Source organism: Pteropus alecto, unplaced genomic scaffold (genome assembly GCF_000325575.1).
Source record: "Pteropus alecto unplaced genomic scaffold, ASM32557v1 scaffold344, whole genome shotgun sequence".
Taxonomy (NCBI): domain Eukaryota; kingdom Metazoa; phylum Chordata; class Mammalia; order Chiroptera; family Pteropodidae; genus Pteropus; species Pteropus alecto.
The window spans coordinates 771,761-781,646 of NW_006434840.1; positions in this window are offsets into that span (position 1 = coordinate 771,761).

The following is a 9,886-nucleotide window of genomic DNA, read 5'->3' on the forward strand; positions in this document are numbered from 1 at the left end:
GGAGTCCATGAACTAATGTACCAGAACTGGCGGGAAATGTCTCTAGACAGGAGCCTCAAGCTCCAGGGAAGGTACAACAGTCCCATTACCAAGAAGCAAACAATAGAAGGAAAAACCTATGGTGACATCATTTCAAATGAGGACAGATATTACCCTGTTGTTACCAACTGCTGCAGTTGAGGGAGCAGGACTCAATGGTAAAATTAAAGGTAAATTCCTGAAATGAGGAGCTTCCTGGCTTCTGAGTATACCATCTCCCAACTCAGTAAATGTGTTCCATTTCTAAAAGATTTCCCAGCCTCAGCTTGCACTCGTCCAGGAAGAGTAGTTGGCATACCAAGGCTGCCTGTTCTACTGCAAAATTGAGATGATTCAGTTCTCCACTGAGTCAAAATCTGCTTTCCAGTGACTTCCTGACCGTGGTCTTACTTCAGCTCTCCAGGGCCTCACACAATCACTGTAATCACAGTTCCTTATGCCAACTTTTCAGATATTTGAAAAGACTCTGTTCATGTTCCCCATATTCACTTTTTGTTGAGGTCATGAGGTAAATGGAACATTATAACTTAGAGAAAAAAATATATATATAAAACAGTTCCTGAGAACTAATAGAGGAGACAGTAAGGTAGGTAGAAAGCAAGGTAAGCAGAACTGTGGTACGTATTTGGAAAATAAATGTCTTTTCGATGCCTCCTGGACTACTTTGTCCTAAGGGCATATTTCAGTAAAATGAAAGTAGTAAAAAAGGCAGGAAAGAGAAAGAGGACAGAGAACTGATACAGGAATGAGGGTAGGGTGGGAGCACAGAATCTGCCTTTTGCCTCCTCACTCATAAATACCTCCAGCTGTAAATACAATGCTAGAGACGGCCAGGGTGCTCATTTCTTTTGGTCCAGAGAACTGAGGCTCCCAAACTGCATCTTTTCATAGCAGGGATCTGAGACAGTGACTTCTGAATCCTGTTATACCTATAACTTGCAATGTAATCTTAGATAAGCATTTCTCCTTTCTGAGCTTCACTTTCCCTGAGATTAGACTCAACTTCTAAGGGCCCTTCTAGCTCAAATATCTTGTGATATTCATCACTATCATTATATACAACATGAAGCTACTTTTTAGATTTATATTTCAAACTGCAGACAGGATCTGAAAATAATCAAAAATGTAAGAGATCATCTTTACCCTTAACCCCTAAAAGTAAACCTGAGATTGGAGAAAATGTTCTTAGAAGGTAATTTGTTTCTAATAATAATACTAATAATAGTAACTGAGACAATGATAATAGCAGCTTGAAGTAGCACTCTGAATATTCCCTCCAATTTATCCCTGGAAACAGCCTTGTAAAGGAGCCACTTTTGGGAGGATATGTAGAACAGCAGACATATTAGAAATTGAGGGTGAGATCCAGTGTATTCACTATGTTTCAGGCACTATTCAAATATCTTAGACATAGCAATGAGAGAGATAAAGTTTCTATCTTCATGGAATTTGCATTCCAATGAGGGAAGACTGATAAGAAAGCAGATAAACAAGATAATCATGATATCTCATCATGACATGTCTCATCATGACAAGTGCTATGAAGAAAATTCAATAGATTGAAGTGATAAAAACAAAGAGACTACAGTGTGTGCAGTTCATTAGATTGGATGAGCTAGGCCTCTCTGGGAAGGTGATATTTGGGTTGAGACCTAAATGATGAGAAGGAATCAACCAAGTAAAAGTCAGGGATGGGGAGAGGAATACCAGGCAGAGGGAAATGCAAGTGTAAAGGCCATGAGATAGCAACAAGTGTGGGGTGTTCAAGAAACAGAAAGAGGGCCAGTATAGGAACAGAATGTAATAAGCAAGGAGAAAAGTGGTTTGAGCTAGTTCTCATTTTCGAAGAGTAAAAACGATCACAAAAATAAGCCCTTATCAGTATAGAGCATCTTACAATCCTCTAAGTGCTTTCTTAATCATTACTTCAACTTTTGGATTCCAGGAGCAAAGAGTTGAACTCGTAACAGCAACTTTCCCAGGTACATAAATGTATCCCCATTTTACTGACTAGACAAGTGAGACTCGAAAATATGAAAGTGACATGTTCTTGTTCACACAGTCAGTATTTACTGAAATACAGAATCGTTTCATTTTGTTTTGCTCTGTTTTGTCTTCTGGCCCTATTTTTTTTTTCACTGTAAACTGCTCCATGTCTCTACTCAGCTTCTTGTAATGTTTCACATTTTCCCCCCTAAGCCTGGCAAACTAACAGGCAATTAGGGCTGGGAATTTGAAGAACTAAGCAAGGCATAAAGCACAGCCATACATTTCTACATTGACTGAGTACACTTTTTGTGTATGCTAGGGCATCCGACCCCTATTGGTCTCATTGGTCCTTAAATTGCAGGTAGGACACTGACTACAAAGGCAGATAATGGAAATTGGCTGAAAAAAAATGTGATTATAGATTCAGTCAGCATCCAGTGATGCTGTCTGAAGAAGGCAGTGTGCTTGGCAGGGAGCCTCTCTCATCAAAATAATATAATTTCAAATAACTTTAAAGATATAATTCATATTCTTTGTACAAGAAATCACCAAACAGCCATCTACCCATCATCTTCCCTTAGCTAGTGAATTAAAATTTAAACGTTATTTTTTTTATGTTGCTGTATTTTGAAAAGTCAGTGCTTACCAAATATATTGGGAACATTCTCCCTCGTTGTGTTACTGCAGATCCACTCTTTGTTTAATAAAAAGGACATTAGTCTTCACTGTCAAGAAACCAAGGATTTTGGTTCCCTTTCTGCTCCTCAATCCCTGTATAGGCTCAGACAAGTCACAGAGCATATTACAATGGATATAATAAACTCTGTCTGGCTTTTCTTGTAGGATGGATGTGAGGCTCAGATTTGTTTATGTATAGGGAAACATTGTTTGATGATAAGAATTGCTATTGTTGTGGATTCACACCATTGCTTAACATTAGTCTAATACTTTCATCCTCTCTCTCAGCTGCTCATCTCCCTGCCACGAACATTTCAGCTTTTGAATTCAGAAATTATTTTCTAAGTAATCATTGGGAGATGAGAGATGTTGATCATAGAGATGTCTCTGCCATGAAACGAGTTCAACTCTTTGCTCCTGGAATCCAAATGAAGGACAATAAAGGAAGGATGACTGATCCATCCTTCCCATTCCCATTTACCTCAGAGAACCAGTCCTGAATATAACCATTAGCCTTTTGAAATCAGTGTGGTCTCTGGAGCAGCTGACCCACATTACTTGGGGGTGTATTATAAATGCAAAACTTTTGGCTCCACTACAAACTTGCTGAATCAGAATCTGCATTTTAACATGATCCTCAGGTGATTAATAAGTACATAAAAGTTGAAAAGCACTGCAATATCTTACAAGTCCAAATGTGGCACCCATGGTTTTTTAAATGCTTCTTTTAATTGGAATAAAGGGAAGCCAACTAGCCTTGCAAATCAACGAGCCCACTATATTTCAAACTTAGCCATAAATTGTAATTACCTAGCTAGCTTTAACTAATACTGATGTTTGAGTCCTACCTCCAAAAAGTTTTATATAATTAGTCTTTTGTGGGTCTAGGTATTGAGATTTTCAAAAGTTCCTCAAACAATTCTTTTCTACTGTGTAGCAAAGTTTGAGAATCATTGCACTGTTTAAAAACCATTGTCTAAAAGTGTCCCATGCAGGCATAAAAATACTTGCTTTAGTTGTAATAAATCGTTTTTGTTAAAATGAAGAGAAATTATTTCAGAATCATTAAGAGTAGAAAATGAATGGATAGAAAATAGGAACTAATAAAGATCAGAGGGGAAATAAATAAAATAGAGTCTAATAAAACAATACAAAAGATAAATGAAACCAAGAGCTGGTTCTTTGAAAAGATAACCAAAATTGATAAACCTGTAACCACACTCATCAAGAAAAAAAGAAAGACAATCCAAATAAATAAAATCAGAAATGAAAAAGAAGTGACAACTAGCATCATCAAACTACAAAGGCTTATAGAAAATACTGAGAATAATTATGTGCCAACAAATTGGACAATTTGGATGAAATGGATACGTTCTTAGAAACGTACAATCTTCCAATATTGAGTCAAGAGGAAAACGAAAATCTGAATCAACTGATTGCTACAAATGAAATTGAATCAATAATCAAAAAACTTCCAACAAACAAAAATGCTGGACCAGATGGCTTCAAAGGTGAATTTTACCAAACATTCAAAGAAAATTAGCACCTATCCTTCTCAAATTATTCCAAAAATTCAAAAGGAAAGAAGGCTTCCAATCTCATACCATGAGTCCACTATAATCCTTATTCCAAAACCAAAGACATTACAGACAAATAAAATTGTAAGTTGATATTCCCAGTGAATATAGATACAAACTTACTCAAAAAATATTAGCAAATTGATTCAGCAAGACATTAAAAAGCTCATACATCATGATCATGTGGGAAGCAAGGTTGTTCAATATCCACAAATCAATTAATGTGATACACCATATAAAAATGAAAGATAAAAATTATATGATCATACTAATAGATACAGAAGAAACATTTGACAAAACCCAGCATCTATTTATGGTAAAAACTCTCAGCAAAGTGGGAATATAGAGAACATACCTCAACATAATAAAGGGCATATATGACAAACCCACAGCTAAAATCATACTCAAAGGTGAAAAGCTAAAATCAATGTCAGAGAATTTACTGCCTGTGTTTTCTTCTAGGAGTTTTATGGTTTCGGGTCTTACATTTAAGTTGTTAATCCGTTTTAAGTTTATTCTTGTATATGGTGTAAGAAGGTGGTCGAGTTTTATTTTTTTGCATTTATCTGTCCAATTTTCCTAACACCGTTTATCGAATACACTGTTTTTACCCCCATTGTATATTCTTGCTTCCTTTGTCATAGATTAAATGATCATATTGGCCTGGATTTATTTCTAGGCCCTCTATTCTGTTCCATTGATCTATGTGTCTGTTTTAATGCCACTGTCATGCTGCTTTAATTAGTAGACCTTGAGTTATATAGGTACATGTAGGCTCCTTTTTCTGAGTGGTGCCTAATAAATCTTCTACCACCTATATCTAATAGAAATTCCCATCCAAACTGGACTCAGTGTGAGCTCAGGTAGCAGAATTCAGCATGTACCTCCATTTATCACTTGCTTGCCTTATGTTAGTTAATTTTTTTCTCATGTTGTCTCTACTAATAGAGACTTAGTTTTTGAAGGGGGAAGCTTGGGTCCGTATTCCCACTGTCCTTGACACATTACCTGTATGGAAGAAATGGTCAATGTTTATCAAACTGTATTCAATTGAAATAGAAAGGAAATATAAAGCACAATCCTGTATTTTACAAGAAAGCACTGTGCTGATTTATTCCTTAGGGACTTCTTGGGAGGAATGAAGGCCAGAAAAGGCTGTACTTTGCAATCTTGCATTAACTTCTCCAAGGCATTTCAATAGGATGGCTATTGGCTCTGTCTTGTGTTTACGTAGCTTAGTAGTAATAGTTGTACCTTATGAACTAGCAGGGCCTATCTTGGCTTGCTAGAAGGCAGGGAACTAGAAAAAGAAATCAAACAAGGTGAAAAATCACTTGGAGCCAAAGATCACTAATCAACATGTAAATAATGAAAGTTAACAAGCAGTAAGTCCTTCAAATTACTATACCTGCTTAGGCCTGCCAATCATTCTGCCCATGATTATTCCTCATAAAGAGCATTAGAGGTTCCCAAAATAGAAGAAATATTGGTTGTCAAAGATATAAGGTACCTCAATGATCAGAGTGAGAGAACTGAGGTCCAAAGAGCAAAAGGGACTTGACCAAAATCTCATAAGGAATGCAAAGGTTTTAGTCTAGAGTTTTGTTCACTAATACTTCTTAACTATGCATTAATTACTGCCTTTTATGAAGTCTTTTCAAGAAGACCACAAAAGAATGATAAAACACAGATTGCCTTTCTGTTATGGGGATCTACATTTATTCAGTTAGTCATTTATTCAATAAGTAATACATGCTCTGTGATTTCATTGTGATGAGTAATATAAACTCTCTTATCTTCTGATAGTTGCAAGTAGATATCTTTTCTTTGCAGATAGTTTATAAACTCCTTTAGTAAGTTACTATGCTGTATATATTATTCCAGACAATGAATTACCTCCTTGGTAATGCCAGGTTTTGTGGAAGAAAGTGTGATGGGGTTATATGAATCATAACTTTCTTCTCTGCAGAAATCATGAATTCATATATATAAATGTGGTTTGTGAAATATAAAGTTAAATTTGCAGGAAACTGAGACTCCATTTCCCAATCAACAAGTGATGTCTGTGTGTTATACCAAGTGGCAAAACAGGGCAAGATTGGCCACAGAATATTTGTGACTCAATGGGTCCTACTTAAATGGCCACACTAACCCTGGTTCAAGAATTCAATTCTGACTTTTGACTCCATTAATTCAAACTATAGTCTCTACTAGTGCCGCCTCACCCAGGAAGCTACAGGAGTGTTTTTTGTCCCACCTGCTTTGGCTTTACTTCCTTTCTCAATCTCCTTAAAAGTTGATGTTTAATTCCTAGGTCACCAGGAAAAGGTTCGAACTGAGTATATTGCAATAGCTAACATACAAGTATTTTCTCGAGTCCTATGTGCTAAGCTCTGCTGTGCAGGATCCAAGAGAAGTTTATGGATACTTAAGTAGAATCTAGTGAATACATTCCACATATTCCACTATTTGTGTAAGGTTAACAGGCAGCAAAAGGGGTGAGCTTTTTTCCCATTGATGATGCAGTCTTTCCTGAGAGTAATGGAATGTGAGATCAGTCACTTCCTGGGTTGAACATCTGCATCAGCTTTAGCCGCTTCCAGACACCAATAAAACTGCTTATGCAATTTTCCTACAGGAGGTAAATGGATGGTCAGTACTACAATGACAGATTACAGACTTTTATATAAATTAAGTCAAGAGCTGAGAATTAACTCCCACAATAGAATGCCAAAAGTTTTGGTAGGAGGCAACACTAGGGCAATACACACAGTGAAAGAGATTAGAGCCCAGAACAAATGGGATGAGGCCCAGTTCTATTCTGGGCATTTCAGGCCTCAGTAGGAACACTGTTGGCAACTCTTGGCCCCATGCTTGGAGCAGAACCTACTCAAAGATGAGTATATTTACAAGAGAACAATCAAGGTGGGGAGGGGCTTAGAGCCCTGGTTCTGTGAAGGCCAGTTGAAGGAGCTGGATCTTTTTAGCCTGGGAAAAGAATGGCAGAGGTAAGGGGTTAGCTATGGTCTCTATATTCAGACCTATGAAAGGTCATCAGGATAATATAAGGAGTTCAGAGTAATCTAATGTTACAGAGACCAAAGGATGGGGTGTCTGGGGTCTGTTTCAATTTAAATGGAAGTTTGAGGCCAGACAAGATTGTAAGGGGAGAGAATAAAGATAGGTACTGCAAAGAATAAAAGCCATTGATCTCGGAAGTAAACAGGCTATTGAGTAGGAGCAGGCTAAAATGCGAACAGTTAGGGGACAAAGGCAGTGACAAATACAGACTACAGGGGAAAATGTATAAACATGGAAGCACAGAGTAGATTTCACATATATATTTTTGTACACACCCACCCATAAACACTCTAGATTTCAACAGTCAGAAGTTGGGGGTCCAAAATGACCATTTACTTTGTGGATTTGAATTTTTCTTATATCAGAAACTCACATTAGGGGAGATGGGGCTTAAGCTCACCACAGGAAATCTGCTATGGAATGAGGCTGCCAACAAAGCAAATGCCATGGATGTTACATTCATGGGAGATTAGAGCCCAGAACAAATGGGGTGATGACCCAGTTCTATTCTGGGCATCTCAGGCCTCAGCAGGAGCACTGTTGGCACCTCTTGGCCCCATGCTTGGAGCAGAACCTGCACGAAGAAGAGTACATTTATAAGAGAACTATTAAGGTGGGGAGGGGCTTGGAGCCCAGGTTCTGTGAAGACCAGTTGAAAGAGCTGGGCCTTTTTAGCTTGAGAAAAGGATGGCAGGGGTAGGGAGTTAGCTATGGTCTCTATATTCAGACCTCTGAAAGGTCATCACAGAGCAGAGAAGCAGATAGGAAGATCATGTATCTCTGGCTAGAAGCCATAGGGAGAGAGATTTCAACTAAACATACAGAAGAACTTTCAAAGCTATTCAAAGATGGAAGGGGCTACCTCAGAAAACAGGATCTGTCCTTCACTGGTTATTTCCAGGTAACAAACCCACAACTAGCTTTTGGGGATATAAGCATCCACTGGTAAGAAAGTGTTTTCCAACACTAAGAGGATGTAAAAATGGTTGAAGGAATTGGAGGTTATTTAGACTGTAGAGGACTTGATTCAAGGACCACAATCTCAGTCTTAAAACTTCTGAAAGCCTGCTGCAGGTCAGAAAACTATCTGTGTGCCTTCAGGGGGATGAAGCTAGGACCTGAGAGCAAAAGCTACAGTTGAGACAAAGTTTTGCTTGACTGGAGGAGAAATTTTGTGACAGTAGAACCGGGCATAGATGGAATGGACTGCCTTGGGAATCTCCCTATCTCTGTAGATGTGCAACTAGGGGGTAACAATTTATCTTTTATGGAATCCTAACTTCCTATTTACATCATTTGGAAGCTTAGCAAATACCAACGTCTGGCTCCCATCCTCAGAGATTCTGAATTAATTGGTTTGGAATGTCACATTGGCATTATTCGTTTTTTTTTTCTTTTTATTGAAGTTCCCAAGGTAATTATAATATGTAATCGAGGCTGACAATCACTGCAGAGGGAAGGCTTGACATGGTAGAATGTGTAGGAGGAGAGCTTGTGTGATGAGAATGGAAGTTAGGGCTTGATTGTAAGAAATAAGGTAATTTCTAAGTTCCCATTTAGCCCTGAGAACCTAACACGGAATGAGCGTGAATGTATTTCCCCTACCCATAATAATTCGCATTTAAAGAGGTCCATAGTACTCAGTGTTTAACCCAAACTAAATGAGTTCTGGTGAAACTTTAGAACTCATAGTGCCTAGTGAACAAGATAGTTTGGAATAGCCTTTAAATCAGATCATGTAGGTCACAATCTATATTATTCTCCCTCAATCATGTCCCAGGAGATAAGAGTCCCTGGGATTTCATACAAATCCCATATGGTAGTCTTTAATTTTCAACTTATTGGCAATGACCTGTGTGTATATTGAATGCAAAGTCCCAAAAACTTTCCCCAAAATTACAAAGATGGCTGTCAAGGGGGTGTGGATAAGGATATTCAGTTATGGAGTAGGGGAGAAAAAGATAGGGGCAGAGCTAATACAGAGAAAGTGAAAGACAGAAGAGTCGGAAATGGAGAAACAGATAAAGATACAGATGGAGAAACAGAGAGAGAGAGAGAGAGAGAGAGAGAGAGAGAGAGAGAGAGACTCACATAGAAGGTGAGAGATAAGTGAGAACATTTGACAATAGCCCCTACCCCATATGTCATCTACAAACCAGCTCTCTCTTCTTCAGAGCTGCAAAAATATCAGACAGAATTGTAGGACATATAGCATTCATAATATTTCCAACCAGAAAAACACCATCATTTCACCAAAGACCCAATGTTCCCAGCACTCCTTGCTTTTACAATTAAATCAGTCTTCTAGCTCAAATCTGTTTAAATTATAAAATTTAGGTGATTTTGGTTAAATCTACTCCAAACAGGAATTTCAAGTAGCACATATTGTTTTTTTCCTACCTAAGAAGGCCAACGAAATATACTATTCCCTCAGTATTTTGGAGAGGAAACCACCTGGGAAAGACTTTCATTTTTATGGGCAAGGAGATGTCATATGAAAACTATTTCAATGTTATTTCATA